At 47.3% G+C, this 17,810-nt stretch overlaps 1 pseudogene; it reads left to right on the top strand.

The window, feature by feature from the left end:
• Positions 1–138: 138 nt before the first annotated feature.
• On the top strand, positions 139–1,187 carry LOC136537316 (uncharacterized; annotated as a pseudogene).
• The last annotated feature ends 16,623 nt before the right edge of the window (positions 1,188–17,810 follow it).

Below are 17,810 nucleotides of genomic sequence, written 5' to 3'. Positions count from 1 at the left end.
AAAATTGATTAAAGATCGCGAGAATCGAAAAATACCATCAAAAGAGTTTTGTTATATAAAATATCATTCAAAGATGCAAACGTTAACCGAAAGTAGCATTCCATCACGTTCCGTCACATTTGGAGCTAACGGCATCCATCTCGAGCTAGGCACGTACGCTCCTTCTTCCTCCTCCATCCATCTACTACTCGTCGGCCGGAGAGGACGGTGGCAGAGGTGCCGTTGCTAGCAACGCTCACGCGGAGCTCGTGGGACTGGCCGCCCGACACCCCATGGTGTCCCTCATCGCCGATGATGGTGTCGGCGGCACGGGCGAGCCTGAGCTGGCGGAACTCGGCGGCGAACAGCAACGTCTCCCGCACCCTGAGCATCGGGCACAGCAGGTCGTCCTGCATCGCGTACGCGGAGAAGTCACGCTGGCGGCGGCCCTGCAGCGGCTCCCCGTTGAGTGTGACCTCGCCGCCGTGGAGGCTATCGCGCGCGATCCGCCCCTCCAGCGCGTCCATGAGCCTCAGCGAGCAGCAAATGGATGGAGGAGGAAGAAGAAGGAGCCTCGGCGGAGCCACGAGCCACTCCTCAGTACTCACCATGAAGCCGGTGGTGCGGCGGCCGCTACGGCTGCTGTGCGCGCTGGCGGCGGCAGCAGCTCTCTCCATCCTGCTCATCGCGTCGCCGCCGCTCGCCGCGCACCTCTCCTCCCTTCTCCTCGCATTCCCGGCCTCGCCCTACGCGAGCAGCCCCAAGCTGGTGATCCTCCTGGCCGGCCAGTCCAACATGGCCGGGCGCGGCCTGGCGCTGTCCTCGCTCCCGCCTCCGTTCTGCCCGCACCCGCGGGTGCTCCGCCTCGCCGCGTCCCGGCGCTGGGTCATCGCCGCGCCGCCGCTCCACGCCGACATCGACACCCACAAGGCCTGTGGCCTCGGCCCCGCCATGCCCTTCGCGCACCGCCTCCTCCTCCACGCCTTCGCCGCCACCGACTCCGACTCTGACCTCGTCCTGGGCCTCGTGCCCTGCGCTGTGGGGGGCACCAGGATCTAGATGTGGATCTACGAGGCCGTCATCGCCCGGGCGTGCGCTGCCGTTACCGCCGGCGGCGGGACCCTCGGCGCCGTGCTCTGGTTCTAGGGGAGAGCGATACCATCGAGCTCGACGACGCCACGGCCTACGTGAAAGGTCCTAATGGCTAGAGGGGGGGTTGAAAGCATCTAGGCCCCTAGTTGGATTTCGGTGATTAATGTCAATACAAGATTACTATGACTAACGTGTGTTTTGCAGAGGAAACTAAGTTAGGTCATGGTAATGGAGATCGATTGGGCAATCAAGGTTGTCATGCCCCTACGATGGAAATCGTTTCGGTTTTCAAAGGACGGACGACAAGGTTAAGGATAACTAGTTCTAAGTGTCGATTGGAGTTGGAGAGATACTTAGAGTAGTTTAGGACTTTGTTTTTCCTTTGGCCGTACTATGAAGGGGGGTATGAACGGGTAGCTTGACCTAGTTGAGTCTAGTGAGTTAGGTGTGGTGCACACTTGTTAAAACTAGCTCTAGGTAGCTCCTATGAATGCCTAAGATCCTTTGGAGCAATCTTCATTCACATATGTTCGAAAGATGGAAGTGAATGAAGGGTCAAAAACTGACCGGACGCTGGCTCCGGTGCGACCGGACGCTGGCCGCAGGGTCCGGTCAGTTAGTTTGACTGAGGTGGTTAAGTCTGTTGTGACCAGACGCTGGAAGGTCATGTGACCGGACGCTGAGGGCTAGCGTCCGGTCGAGTCCAGTAAGGGTCCAGACTTGGAAAAGAGTGACCGGACGCGTCCGGTCAGTGTGACCGGACCCTGTGTATCCAGCGTCCGGTCGTTTACAGTAAGCATCCAAGAGCGACCGGACGCGTCCGGTCGGTACTGACCGGACCCTGTCAGCGTCCGGTCATCTCTTGAATGCTGGTTCGCGGGTTGAACTGACCGGAGCGTCCGGTCATCACGATCGGAGCGTCCGGTCGTCCCGCAGAAGCTCATAACGGTTAGTTTTTCAGGCTGCCTTATAAATAGAAGCTCCACTCGTAAGTGGAGGAACTTTTGCTCATTCCAACAGCTGAGAAACACGTTTGTGAGTGCCAAGAAGAGCAAGGTCCTAGTGAGGTGTTTGTGATTTGAGAATCCAAGAGAGTAGCCTCACTAGAAAATCAAGAGTAGCAAAGTGTGCATCCATCTTCTCATTAGGCTTCGCGTGGTCTAGTGAGAGTTCGTGCTTGTTACTCTTGGTGATCGCCATCACCTAGACGGCTTGGTGGTGATTGGGAGTTTGGTGTTCACCCGGCGGAGCTTGTGGGTGACCCAACTCAAGTTGTGAGCGGCTTTGGGTGATTCGCCGCGACGGAGTGTCGAAGAATCAACCCATAGAGAGCACTTGATCCTTGCGCGGATCAAGGGGGAGCTACACCCTTGCGCGGGTGCTCCAACGAGGACTAGTGGAGAGTGGCGACTCTTCGATACCTCGGCAAAACATCGCCGCGTTCCTTTCTCTCCCTATTTACTTTGAGCACTTACTTTGGGTATTTACTTTGAGCAATTCAATACTTGTTTTACATCCATAGAATTGCTTGCTTGATTAAGGTTGGAACATAGGTGGTGAGTTCGTTGTGCTTTAGTTTGATAGAAACACTTTTCTAGGCACAAGGGGTTAATTGGGCTATCCGTAGGATTTGTTTATTGCAAGAGAATTTCGAATTAGCCCAATTCACCCCCCCCCCCTCTTGGGCATCTTGATCCTTTCAATTGGTATCAGAGCCTCGTGCTCACGTTTTTAAGCTTAATCGCTTAGAGCAAGATGTCTCACGGGGATGGACCTCCTCCTATCTTTGAGGGAGATGATTTTCCATATTGGAAAATCCGCATGGAGGCATACTTAGAAGCTCTAGATGTTGGAATTCTTAGAGCCGCCTCTCAAGGGTTCCCCGCACCTAGGAATGCCGCACAACTTCAAGGCGATGAAGTAAATTATGAAAAATGGAATGCAAAGGCTCGCAACACCATTTTTAGAGGCCTTTGCAAAGAGGTGTTCAATCGTGTAAGGAACCACAAAGACGCCCATGCTCTATGGTCGGACGTTTGTGCGCTCCATGAGGGAACCAAGAGTGAGCGTGAGGAACGCTATCATCTTGTGATTAAAAAGCTAAATTCTTTTGAGATGTTTCCCAAAGAAAGTGCTAATGAGATGTATTCTCGATTAAATGTTCTTGTAGAGGAAGTCAATGGGCTTGGACTTACTCAAATGTCACCATCCGACGTTGTGAGAAGAATCTTGAGTGTCCTCCCCATTGACAAATATGGGCACATTGTGACCGTGCTACATCAAGGTGATCTTTCCGCCGCTACACCGACACAAATCTTGGGAAAGATTAATGCTCATGAGATGTACATGCACATCACACCACAAGATGGCTCATCCTCTACAAAGAAGAAAGAGAAGGACTTAGCATTCAAAGCTAGCCAAGACAAGGGCAAAGCAAAACTTGAGTATGAGAGCTCAAGTGATGAAGATGATGAAGAAAGCCTTGCCCTCATGGTGAAGAAGACCACCAAGATGCTAAAAAGGCTAAATAAGAGTGGCATCAAGTTTGATGGCAAGAAGAAGAAGTTCTTCACAAGCTCAAGAAGAAAGCCAATCTCCGAGATGGATTGCTACAATTGTGGCGAGCTTGGCCATCTAGCTCATCAATGCACAAAGCCCAAGAAAGACAAGTTCAAGAACAAGGGCAAGAAAGATGATTCAAGTGATGAAGATGAAAAGAAGAAGAACAAGCCATACAAGAAGAGAGATGGCAAAAAGAGGGACTTCTACAAGAAGAAGAAGAGTGGCAAGGCCTACATTGTCGGTGATTGGCTCACGGACATTGATTCATCAAGTGGATCATCCGATGATGATAGTGACGATGAAAAGGTGGCCGCCATTGCTATTGATATTGCATCTTCACCGCCACCATCGCCATCATCCTCTACACACCTATGCCTTATGGCCAAAGGTGAACGCAAGGTAACTAAGAGTGATGATAGTAGTGATGATGAACATGCTAGTGACGATGATAGTGATAGCGATGATGATGACTCACCTACATATGATGATCTTGTCAAAATACTAAGAAAATATACTAAGATCATTAGAAAAAGTAGGGCTACAAATGAAAAACTTGATGCTAAAAATGATTCACTCTTAGCTAAGTGTGATACATTAGAAAAGGCTAATGATGAGCTCAAAGAAACAAATGATTCTATATCATCCAAACTCAAAGAGCTCAAATCTTCTAAGAAAGAGCTTAAAGATAAAAATGATAAACTTGAGTGGGTGCACAATGAGCTTATCACTAGTCACAATAAGCTAAAAGATGAATATACAACTCTAAAGATCAATTATGATACTCTTATTATTGCACAAGAATTCTTACCAAATGAGCCACATGATGCTACTAACCATGTTGTTAAGATTGATATAGCTACCTCATGTGATGATTTAATTGATGAGAGCATTGAGCATGGATCTAGTAGCAAGGGCAAGCAAGTGGTTGAGTGCAATAACTATGATGAGTTTGTCAAGCTCAAGAGTGACAATGAGAAGCTCATGAAAGATCTTGAAGAGATGAAAAGTCGCAACACCATTGTGCTAGAAACTCTTGATCATGACAAAGAGGTGATCCTTGAGAATGAGAAGCTAAAAGAAGAAATCAAGAAACTCAAGGAGGAGAAGAACAATGATATTCTCAAGGAAGAGAACAAGAAGCTCAAGATGGAGAAAGAGCATCTCAAAGTGGGATTGAGCAAGTTTGCTAGAGGCAAGCATCTCCAAAGTGAGCTACTCATGAATACCGTCATGAAGATGGATAGAAGTGGCATTGGATATATGGCAAGTGTAGAGAAGAAAAAGGCTCAAGCTCAACACCAACAATCAAAGCCAAAGCCAAAGCCAAAGAGATGTTTTGAGTGTGGACAAGAAGGCCACTTTGCTCATGAGTGTCAAACTCCACCACCACAACCCTTGCCCAAGCATGCTAGACCCTTTGCTTTCAATGCTCACTACATGCTTAGAAAAGATTCAAGTGGAAAGATGAAAGTCATGTTCTTAGGTCCCCCCAACAAGAGTAGACCTAAGAAAATTTGGGTGGCTAAGTCACTTGTTGAGAAGGTGAAGGGCCCTCAACAAGCTTGGATCCCTAAAGCTTGAATCTCTTGTGTGTAGGTGAACTACAAGACCGGTGGAAGTCATTGGGTTATTGATAGTGGTTGCACTCAACATATGACCGGTGATCCACGTATGTTCACCTCACTAGATGAAGAGGTAGATGGACAAGAGAAAATAACATTTGGAGATAATTCAAAGGGCAAGGTCAAAGGATTGGGCAAAGTGGCAATATCAAATGATCATTCCATCTCCAATGTGCTCTATGTTGCTTCATTGAGTTTCAACTTGCTATCCGTTGGACAATTGTGTGATCTTGGCTTCCAATGCTTGTTCACCGAGAAGGAGGTGGTTGTATCTAAGGTAGATGACAATCAAGTGATATTCAATGGATTTAGATACAACAACTTATATCTAGTTGACTTCACCTCCGAAGATGCAAACTTGAAGACTTGCCTATTCACCAAAACAACACTTGGGTGGCTATGGCATAGAAGACTTGCTCATGTTGGGATGAGCTCACTCAAGAAGCTTATGAAGAATGATTTGGTGAGAGGGTTGAAGGATGTGAAGTTTGAGAAGGACAAGCTTTGTAGTGCATGTCAAGCCGGCAAGCAAGTTGCAAACACTCATCCAACCAAAGCTTTCATGTCAACCACAAGAGTGCTAGAACTCCTACACATGGATTTATTTGGACCAACAACATACAAGAGTTTGGGAGGAAATCTCTATTGTCTTGTGATTGTGGATGACTATTCAAGATATACATGGGTGTTCTTCCTTCATGACAAATCCGAAGTTGCATCTTGTTTCAAGAAGTTTGCCAAGAGAGCTCAAAATGAATTTGAAGTGAAGCTCAAGAAGATAAGAAGTGACAATGGCAAAGAGTTTGACAACACAAACATAGAAGCTTATTGTGATGAAGTTGGAATCAAACATGAAGTCTCCGCAACCTATACTCCTCAACAAAATGGTGTAGTTGAGAGGAAGAATCGGACTTTGATCACTCTTGCAAGAACAATGCTAGATGAGTACAACACTCCCGAAGCTCTATGGGCGGAAGCAATCAACACCGCATGTTATGCATCCAACCGCCTATTTCTTCAAAAGTTCCTTGTCAAGACACCATATGAGTTGCTCAATGGGAAGAAGCCGGACGTCTCCTTCTTTAGGGTGTTTGGTTGCAAGTGCTACATCTACAAGAAGCGGCAACACCTAGGGAAGTTTCAAAGGCGTTGTGATATAGGTTTTCTTGTTGGTTACTCATTGAAGTCCAAAGCATATAGAGTATTTAATCATGCCACCGGCTTGGTTGAAGAAACATATGATGTAGAATTTGATGAATCTAACGGCTCCCAAGGAGCACATGAGAATCTTGATGATGTAGGTGATGAACCATTGAGGGAGGCTATGAAGAATATTCCGGTGAGAGACATCAAGCCAAAAGATGATGAAGATGATGTACAAGTCATTAATCAATCCTCTTCATCAAATGTACCACAAGATGGTGAAAAAGTTGGGAGAGTAGAAAATGAAGATACTCATATCTCCCATGAGCAAATGGTGGTACAAGCACAAGATGTTGATGCTCCACAACCTCCTCCTCAAGTGGTCAATAGAAGGAATACACCTCTCCTACAAGATCATCCACAAGATCTCATCATAGGGAGTCCAACAAAGGGGGTGATGACTAGATCTCAAAAACTTACTTCATTTGTTGCTCATCACTCTTTTGTCTCTTGCTATGAGCCTACCAAGGTAGAAGATGCTCTTAAAGATCCGGATTGGATCAATGCCATGCATGAAGAGTTGAACAACTTCACTCGCAATGAAGTTTGGAATCTTGAAGAGCGACCAAAAGATGCAAGAGTCATTGGAACAAAGTGGGTGTTCCGCAACAAGCAAGATGATCAAGGTGTTGTTGTGAGGAACAAGGCAAGACTAGTTGCAAAGGGGTTCTCTCAAGTTGAAGGTTTAGATTTTGGAGAAACCTTTGCACCGGTTGCAAGATTAGAAGCCATCCGTATCCTCCTTGCATATGCATCACATCATGAAATGAAACTATATCAAATGGATGTAAAAAGTGCATTCTTAAATGGCTTTATTAATGAACTAGTCTATGTTGATCAACCTCCCGGGTTTGAAGACCCTAGATATCCTAATCATGTTTATAGGTTGTCCAAGGCACTATATGGGCTTAAGCAAGCCCCAAGAGCTTGGTATGAGCGCCTTCGGGATTTCCTTATTGAGAAGGGCTTCACCATTGGGAAGGTCGACACCACACTATTCACCAAGAAGCTTGATGGGCATATCTTCATTTGTCAAGTATATGTTGATGATATCATCTTTGGATCATCAAATGAAGACTCATGCAAAGAATTTGGTGAATTGATGTCTAAGGAGTTCGAGATGTCAATGATTGGTGAGCTTACATTCTTTCTTGGTTTTCAAGTCAAGCAAATGAAAGAAGGCATCTTCATCTCTCAAGAGAAATACACAAAAGATCTTCTCAAGAGATTCAAGATGGATGAATGTAAGCCAATCAAGACCCCAATGCCTACAAATGGACATCTCGACCTAGATGAGGGAGGTAACTCGGTTGATCAAACTCTCTACCGTTCTATGATTGGTAGCTTGTTATATTTAACCGCATCTAGGCCCGACATCATGTTTAGTGTGTGTATGTGTGCTAGATTTCAAGCTTGTCCTAAGGAAACACATTTAATTGCCGTAAAAAGAATCCTTAGGTATCTTAAGCACACACCAAGCATTGGCCTTTGGTATCCTAAAGGAGCTTTATTTGAATTAATTGGCTATTCCGATTCGGACTATGCCGGATGCAAAGTTGATAGAAAGAGCACATCCGGAGGGTGCCATTTGCTTGGTAGATCACTTGTGTCTTGGTCCTCCAAGAAACAAAATAGTGTGGCTTTGTCCACCGCCGAAGCGGAATACATTGCCGCGGGTGCTTGTTGTGCACAAATATTATACATGAAACAAACTTTACTAGACTATGGAGTAGTTCTAGAGAAAGTACCTCTTTTGTGTGACAATGAAAGTGCGGTAAAACTTGCAAATAATCCGGTTCAACACTCTCGCACCAAGCATATAGATATCCGCCATCACTTTCTAAGAGATCATGTAGCTAAAAATGATATATCACTAGAAGGTGTAAGATCCGAAGATCAATTAGCGGATATCTTCACTAAACCACTAGATGAGGCTACATTTTGTAGATTGCGGAACGAGCTCAATGTACTTGATTTTAGTAACTTCACCAAAAATTGAGCTTGTGTTGTCCCTTGCATTCATTGTAATATACAACATGTTTAATTTGTGGCAATGCAAATAGGGCTTGTCTAACATGGTTAAGATAACCGCCGAAGAGCGTGTGAAGAAGCTTAACCTTGGATCAAACTTGACAAGCAACTAGATTTACTTACAAACATTACACATGCATGAATGTTGTTTTGTCGTTTTGTTCCATTTGCCCTCCTGTTGCCTATTTTCTTAAAAAGAATTATAGCCTAAGGCAAAATACTTTGAAAAATATGAGGGTTTGAGAGAGGTCACTCACATCAGTCCCAATTGGTGTTTATTTGGATCTTATTCAAGTTGGGACTTGATTGGGAACAGGCAGCGCGAAGGAAGGTTGAAGATTTGCTGGAAAAGGTGCACCGGACGCTGCTGTCCAGCGTCCGGTCAGTTCACAGGAGGTGAACTGATGTTGAAGGAGTGACCGGACGCTGCGTCTGTGCGTCCGGTCAAAAAGGGTTCAGCGTCCGGTCAATGGAGGAAGGTCAAGTTGTTCTGACCGGACCCTGCCTGCGTCCGGTCATGGACCACCGGACGCGTCCGGTCGCGATTCCAGAGGATTTGGACCTCTCTGGAATCGACCGGACGCTGGGTGGTAGCGTCCGGTCGATACCACCGGAGCGTCCGGTCAATGGATCTCGCGTGACTTCAAGTCTCTTTTCCCCGTTTCCTTTTCTGTCACGTTCTTGGGGGATTACTTAACCCGCGTCCTCTGCCTTGACCTAACCAGCGCCTCCGTCGAACCCTAGCCCGAGCCGCCGCCGCATCTCCGCTGCAGCCGAGCCTCGCGCCCCGGCCTAGCGCGCCACCGAGCCCCGCGCCGCTGTCCCGCGCCACCACCGGCCCGTCGCAGCCAAGCGCCGCCGAGCTCCGGCCCTGCCTTGCCTCTGCTCAGTGCCTCGCCGGCCTCCTCACGCCCTAGCTCGTTGCTTCATCGTTGCCGAGGCTGCCAATCTTCGCCGCTATTGCCCTATCCTCCCATTGTTTGGTAAGACGAACTCTCACGTTTTCAATTTTGATCTCCAACTGTGACCTAGATCAAATTCTAAATGCACTGATTTCCAATTGCATTCAGGGCATTTGACCTAACCCTAGCCGGTTCCGAGATCCCCCACGTGACATCTTATCTATTCTCGGATTGCTGATCGTCAGGTAGAAAGCCACTCGATTCAAATTCGCATCTCCATTGCTTTCTCTATTAGGATTTCGCATCTATTAGATATATGGTATTTATTTGTATATCCATCTATTCTATCGTGCAGCGAGTCGGTTCCGTTGTGTTTCGTCTGGCAGTTGGCAGTCAACTCGGAGCCAAGCTCGCGAGTAAGGATCGAGGCCAAGCCTCGAAAGCGGCAGTTTGACAGTTGATCTTCATCAGCGACAGTTCACCATCTTGTCAGTTCAGATGGCTCGCACCAAGAATGTTGGTGGTGACCCAGGTGATGATGATCGGAGGCCCCCGCCTCGACAGCCAGCCGGATCCAAAGGCAAGTCAACCAAGCAGCTGACATCCAAGAAGCGCAAGTACCCCGACGCCGAGACAGCGAGAGCAGCAGCTGTTGCAGAGGCCGCAGACCGTGCCGAGAGAGGTGGTACCCGCAGCGGAGTTGTCATTGCAGATCAGCCAGTTTCACCCGCAGTCAGAGCTGCGATTGAGGAGGTTGAGCGTCGTCATGGTAGTCCAGCTGGGACTGCCACGTTTGCAGGTCGACGGGTCGCCATTGAGGAGGGTCCGTCAGCACAGCAGCAGCCCCCACCAGTAGAGCCTCAGCCAGCCCAGGAGACTCAGGAGAGTCAGGAGACCGAGCCGGCACCTCAGCTACGCCGCTCGAGTCGTACCAGTGCTGCAGTTCCACCGAGGCCAGTTACACGGCGCAGGGGTTCACGCCCTCCGCCCAGACCACAGGGTCCGCCTCCAGTGGTTCACCTCGACTTGAGGGCCGCTACAGCCAGGCAGGTTCAGCAGCTGCGGTTTGTCGAGTTTGAGGTTTGGTTTCCTCCGAGGAGGGATGAGAGAGCAGCTGAGGGGTTCTACACGCCACTGCATGAGGATTTCTACAATGCATATCTTAACAGTGGGGCAGTGTTCAGATCACAGAGGGTCTGCCAGATAGAGTCCATTGTGGCAGCAGCCGGAGAGAGCATTCGGCAACACTTGTCATATTTGCCAGGACTGTCAGATCTGATTGGACGGACGGGGATATATGTACCATCTTGGGTCCGTCAGTTTTATGCCTCGCTCTACATTGATCCTCATCACAGATACATTCACTTTGCTTTCAACGGCAAAGACCACAGAGTGACCAGTGGCAGAGCCAGGGAGATACTGAGACTACAGGAGCAGCCTGTAAAGATGCATGAGGTTTGCTATGGTTAGCAGGGACCTCCCAGGCGTCCTCATGGAGGGTTGGTGCCCCCTACAGACTTAGTGCGGCATTGCTTCAAGGAGCCGTTTGGTGAGGGGTCGAGCAGGAACCCCAGTGACTTGACTCCTACAGCGAGGATTCTAGAGGCCATCATCAGGAGGACACTGCTCCCCAGGTTGGGATACAGAGAGGGCCTAACTCGCTTACAGCTCTGGCTTCTCAATGCCATCATGCAGATGACAGTGTTTGACATCTGGGACCTCCTTCTGTCAGAGATGGAGGATACTATAGCTGAGGGATTCAAGGGTCGCAGGCAGCTTCCCTATGCTCACTGGATCACCTTCCTCATCCGTAGAGTTGTGATGGATAAGCCCCCTGGCATGATGGATGAGTATACAGGTGCCACTACAGAGTTCCCAGCTTACAACCTGTCACAGCGGATCAGACATACCACTCCTCAGGCACCCAGTCAGCCTAGCCGTCGTCCCGACGTGCCAGAGTCCGCAGCTCAGCAGGATGAGATCATCAGAGGGATTGCAGCCACAGAGGAGGAGGAGCTAGAGGCACAGCAGGGAGTGAGTGAGTACAGTGACAGCTCTGACGACGACTACCAGCCTATACCTCAGATGCCTCCACGCAGACACGATGCAGAGGCCGGTAGCTCTAGTTCTGCTCCACCTGCTCCACAGACAGACCCCGCTCTCATAGCTATTCTTGAGCGGATGCAGCAGGATCAGACACGACAGGCACAGGAGACAGCTGCCAACTTCGCACAGTTTCAGGCTCGTCAGGACGAGTTCCAGCGTCAGCAGCAGCTCCTTCAGCACCAGCAGTTACTTATGCAGCAGCAGCTCATGGGATTCATGCAGCATGTAGTGACAGCTATTGGGGTCCCACTGCCACAGCCTTCGCCGCAGCTTGCACAGCCTCCTACCACTTCGACGACTCCAGCAGTACAGCCCATCGGGCTTCAGAGTCAGGGACAGCCTCCAGTTCAGTTTACTTCACCTCCTATACAGGTGTCCCAGTGGTTAGCTTCACCTGGTGTAGCCCCGCAGTTCACTCCTTACCACACGGGTTTTTCACCAGAGCAGTCTTCCTCGCTGTTCGTGCCTGAGTCGTCAGTCTCCAGGAGTCTTGGAGCATCCTTCAGCGAGTTGACCGGCATGCCTACTCCGCCTCACATGCATACTGCCGGTCCATCTACAGCAGCTCCAGCCATCATGACTACTCAGAGGCTTCCCTCGTCTGTCGCCTCATCAGATCCTACGACAGACATCCTTGCAGCTTCACAGGCAGCACCAACCCCAGCTCAGACCCAGACCGCTTCAGCGACTCTTCCTGCTTCAGAGGGTCAATCAGTTCAGAGCTCAAGGTCAGATGATGATGGCGCCCAGTTCCATCTTGCTCCACGTACTTCAGCGCCCGACTCGTCCGCTGCAGCCCCGCCGACCGACCCTTAGGTTTTGGTGTTTGACGCCAAAGGGGGAGAGGGTTTTGAGTATGTAGACTCAGGGGGAGCGAGCTTTAGGGGGAGCTAGTTATCTAGTATTAGCTTATTATATACATTTGGAGTTTTATTTGTGTGATACACTATTACTTATGCATTCGTGTGTTTACTTTCATGCATACTATTATATATATATGTGATAGTGCTATCTACGTGATTGTGATATTTGACATGTGTGATTTCTACTTTGCATTATCTATATGTCATATCACTTGTGTTATGCTCATTTGCTTTTGCTTCCGGGTTTATACTTCGAAGCAAATGAGCATTGTTATTAGTACTCATGCTTAATTCATATCCTTTGAGTACATTGTGTTGGCTTGGGTCATATAAGCTTGACTAACTCTTTTGTTCTTATTGACAAAAGCTTATATGAACCAAGCCCGTCAAAAACCTCACTCCATAACATACTCGAGGTAGTATTGTCATCAATCACCAAAAAGGGGGAGATTGAAAGCATCTAGGCCCCTAGTTGGATTTCGGTGATTAATGTCAATACAAGATTACTATGACTAACGTGTGTTTTGCAGAGGAAACTAAGTTAGGTCATGGTAATGGAGATCGATTGGGCAATCAAGGTTGTCATGCCCCTACGATGGAAATCGTTTCGGTTTTCAAAGGACGGACGACAAGGTTAAGGATAACTAGTTCTAAGTGTCGATTGGAGTTGGAGAGACACTTAGAGTAGTTTAGGACTTTGTTTTTCCTTTGGCCGTACTATGAAGGGGGGTATGAACGGGTAGCTTGACCTAGTTGAGTCTAGTGAGTTAGGTGTGGTGCACACTTGTTAAAACTAGCTCTAGGTAGCTCCTATGAATGCCTAAGATCCTTTGGAGCAATCTTCATTCACATATGTTCGAAAGATGGAAGTGAATGAAGGGTCAAAAACTGACCGGACGCTGGCTCCGGTGCGACCGGACGCTGGCCGCAGGGTCCAGTCAGTTAGTTTGACTGAGGTGGTTAAGTCTGTTGTGACCGGACGCTGGAAGGTCATGTGACCGGACGCTGAGGGCTAGCGTCCGGTCGAGTCCAGTAAGGGTCCAGACTTGGAAAAGAGTGACCGGACGCGTCCGGTCAGTGTGACCGGACCCTGTGTATCCAGCGTCCGGTCGTTTACAGTAAGCATCCAAGAGCGACCGGACGCGTCCGGTCGGTACTGACCGGACCCTGTCAGCGTCCGGTCATCTCTTGAATGCTGGTTCGCGGGTTGAACTGACCGGAGCGTCCGGTCATCACGATCGGAGCGTCCGGTCGTCCCGCAGAAGCTCATAACGGTTAGTTTTTCAGGCTGCCTTATAAATAGAAGCTCCACTCGTAAGTGGAGGAACTTTTGCTCATTCCAACAGCTGAGAAACACGTTTGTGAGTGCCAAGAAGAGCAAGGTCCTAGTGAGGTGTTTGTGATTTGAGAATCCAAGAGAGTAGCCTCACTAGAAAATCAAGAGTAGCAAAGTGTGCATCCATCTTCTCATTAGGCTTCGCGTGGTCAAGTGAGAGTTCGTGCTTGTTACTCTTGGTGATCGCCATCACCTAGACGGCTTGGTGGTGATTGGGAGTTTGGTGTTCACCCGGCGGAGCTTGTGGGTGACCCAACTCAAGTTGTGAGCGGCTTTGGGTGATTCGCCGCGACGGAGTGTCGAAGAATCAACCCATAGAGAGCACTTGATCCTTGCGCGGATCAAGGGGGAGCTACACCCTTGCGCGGGTGCTCCAACGAGGACTAGTGGAGAGTGGCGACTCTTCGATACCTCGGCAAAACATCGCCGCGTTCCTTTCTCTCCCTATTTACTTTGAGCACTTACTTTGGGTATTTACTTTGAGCAATTCAATACTTGTTTTACATCCATAGAATTGCTTGCTTGATTAAGGTTGGAACATAGGTGGTGAGTTCGTTGTGCTTTAGTTTGATAGAAACACTTTTCTAGGCACAAGGGGTTAATTGGGCTATCCGTAGGATTTGTTTATTGCAAGAGAATTTCGAATTAGCCCAATTCACCCCCCCCCTCTTGGGCATCTTGATCCTTTCAGGGGTGAATAGCCTAATAAAAATTTCTACAACAACACTTAACAAAAGGTTAGACAATTATGAGGCGAAGCAAGTGTTGCGCTAGCCTACTAAAAATGCAAGCCACTTACCACAATTCTAGTTTAAATAGTGTCGATTCACACAAGAGGTATGACACTACCCTATGTTAGTGTGCTCTCAAAGGCTAACTAAAGAGCCACACCAACCAAGCAAGCAAACTCTCACAACTAGTTACACTAAAGAGCTTGTCAACTAGTTTGTGATAATGTAGAGAGAGCGATCAAGATAGTTATACCGCCGTGTAGAGGAGTGAACCAATCAATCACTAGGATGAATAACAATGAAGACCAATCACCTCAGAATCAAAGGATGAACACAATGATTTTTACCGAGGTTCACTTGCTTGCCGGCAAGCTACTCCTCGTTGTGGCGATTCACTCACTTGGAGGTTCATGCGCTAATTGGCTTCACACGCCAAACCCTCAATAGGGTGCCGCACAACCAACACAAGATGAGGATCACACAAGCCACGAGCAATTCACTAGAGTACCTTTTGGCGCTCCACCGGGGAAATGTCAAGAACCCCTCACAATCACCACGATTGGAGCCGGAGACAATCACCACTCTCCGCTCAACGATCCTCGCTGCTCCAAGCCGTCTAGGTGGCGGCAACCACCAAGAGTAACAAGCGAAATCCATAGCGAAACACGAACACCAAATGCCTCTAGATGCAATCACTCAAGCAATGTACTTGGATCACTCCCAATCTCACTATGATGATGAATCAATGATGGAGATGAGTGGGAGGACTTTGGCTAGGCTCACAAGGTTGCTATGTCAATAAAAATGGCCAAAGATGTGAGCCACAGCCGGCTATGGGGCTTAAATAGAAGCCCCCACGAAATAGAGCCGTTGTACCCCTTCACTGGGTACACTGCGCTCTGACCGGACGCTTCGGTCTTACTGACCGGACCCTGGACCCAGCGTCCGGTCCACAAATGAACACCACGCGTCATCAGCTTCAAACGTTGTTCGTCAGATTCCAACGGCTACGAAGTTGATCGGACACTCCGGTAAAACTGACCGGACGCTGGAGCCTCAGCGTCCGGTCGAGTACAGTAAGGGTCGAAAACTGGTTTTCCTCGACCGGACACAGCTCAGCGTCCGGTGGTAAACCCTAGCCTCTGTACCGCCAGTCAACGCGACCGGATGCAGGCAGTCAGCGTCCGGTGCTTTTGAATCCAGCGTCCGGTCACTTGACCGACGCTGGCATCACCTCTGTTTTCACTTCTAACTTCTCCACCCTTGCTCCAATGTGCCAACCACCAAGTGTATCACCTTGTGCACATTTATTAGCATATTTTCACAAATATTATCAAGGGTGTTAGCACTCCACTAGATCCTAAATGCATATGCAATGAGTTAGAGCATCTAGTGGCACTTTGATAACCGTATTCCGATACGAGTTTCACCCCTTTTAATAGTATGGCTATCAAACCTAAATGTGATCACACTCTCTAAGTGTCTTGATCACCAAAACAAAATAGCTCCTACAAGTTATACCTTTGCCTTGAGCTTTTTGTTTTTCTCTTTCTTCTTTTCAAGTTCAAGCCCTTGATCATCGCCATGCCATCACCATTGTCATGCTATGATCTTCATTAGCTTCTCTACTTGAAGTGTGCTACCTATCTCATGATCACTTGATAAACTAGGTGAGCACTTAGGGTTTCATCAATTCACCAAAACCAAACTAGAGCTTTCCAATCTCCCCTTTTTGGTAATTAATGACAACCCTTATACAAATATATGAATTAAAATTCAATGAATCCATGTTGCTTGCCCAAGCATTTTTACCATGTGTAAAAGGATATGGACAAGTTTCATGAACCCTAAGTGGTAGCAATTGCTCCCCTACATATGTGCTAAGAATTTGGATTGAAGCTTGCACATATGCTTAGATAGGAAATGTAGGAGTCAATATCTACCATATGATGCTAAGGTATAAAAATATGGACCTTTGAAGCGTGATACCAATCGGAGTGCACCAATATACCATCCGTAGCACCATGGTTAGTTCTATATCACTTGGAAACATACTTTGAAAAGATATCACTTGTAAAAGACTTACTTGGAAATGAAAGTTATCTAGTGATTTCATTTCACCATTCAATCTTACAACTAACATTCATTACACAAGCATGGTTGTGTAAATTTAATACTTATGCCATGCAAGCAAACATATGAAATGCACATTCAAATGCACCAAACAAGTTCATGAGCTTGCTCCCCCTACTTGTGTGCTCAAAATTTTAGTTGATCCTTTTTCTTTTTTTATCTCTCCCTTATATTTGTTTCTCTCCCTTGTTTCTCTTTGTTTCTCCCCCTTTTTTCTCTCTTTCCCCTTATCTTTGTTTCTCTCCCCCTTTGTCATCAATGACCACAAAGGATCTAAATGTAGATAGATTACTTGTAGGGTCGAGATTATCAATGTCAATTAATGGAGTGAGGATTATTTTCCTAAATTTGGTTCAACTAGAATATATGCCAAAGATATTTAACTCGGTTTGATCTAAGGACAAGCTTCTTCACACCTCCAAATAAGGGTTATCTTGTACCATGTTGAGTTAAACACTTATAGTTCATTTTCTAAATTAAACACTAGGTTACAAGCCCATAAACATGTCATATGCCATCACTAGATCAAGTCAAACATAGAAGCAATAGTGATACCATATAGACAATCAAAATCATTTGATTTTAATGAATGAGCCTAATAAGATAGAACCACTTGCAAGGTCCTAATAAGATTGAAAATATGACTAAATGTACTAATCATGTCCTTAGCAAGGATGTATGTCATGCCAATCAACTTTTACCTTAGATTGCTCGAGGGAGAGGCATGTCATATGAGTGAGGGGTGCATCAACACATATTTGAGAAATCTAATATGTTCAACTCATTCCTTAGCTTGCAAACCTTTCTCATCCAATGGCTTGGTGAATATATCGGCAAGTTGATCTTCGGTGCCTACACTCTCAATGCAAATGTCCCCTTTTTGTTGGTGATCTCTTATGAAATGGTGGCAGACATCAATGTGCTTTATTCTTGCATGTTGCACCAGATTGTTGGTTAGCTTGATTGCACTCTCATTGTCACATAGCAATGGCACTTTCTTGAACTTGATTCCAAAGTCACTCAAAGTGGCCTTCATCCAAAGTACTTGTGCACAACAACTACCGGTGGATATGTATTCGGCTTCGGCGGTTGATAATGCAACACTATTTTGCTTCTTTGATGACCATGAAATAAGTGATCTTCCCAACAATTGACATGTGCCCGAGGTGCTCTTCCTTTCAACCTTGCATCCCGCATAATCCGAGTCAGAGTAACCAACTAGCTCAAACTTTGCTCCTTTGGGATACCAC

Source organism: Miscanthus floridulus, chromosome 2, assembly GCF_019320115.1.
Source record: "Miscanthus floridulus cultivar M001 chromosome 2, ASM1932011v1, whole genome shotgun sequence".
Classification (NCBI taxonomy): Eukaryota; Viridiplantae; Streptophyta; class Magnoliopsida; order Poales; family Poaceae; genus Miscanthus; species Miscanthus floridulus.
The sequence above is the reverse complement of the archived record's forward strand: the minus strand, read 5'-3'. Positions and strand labels throughout refer to the sequence as shown.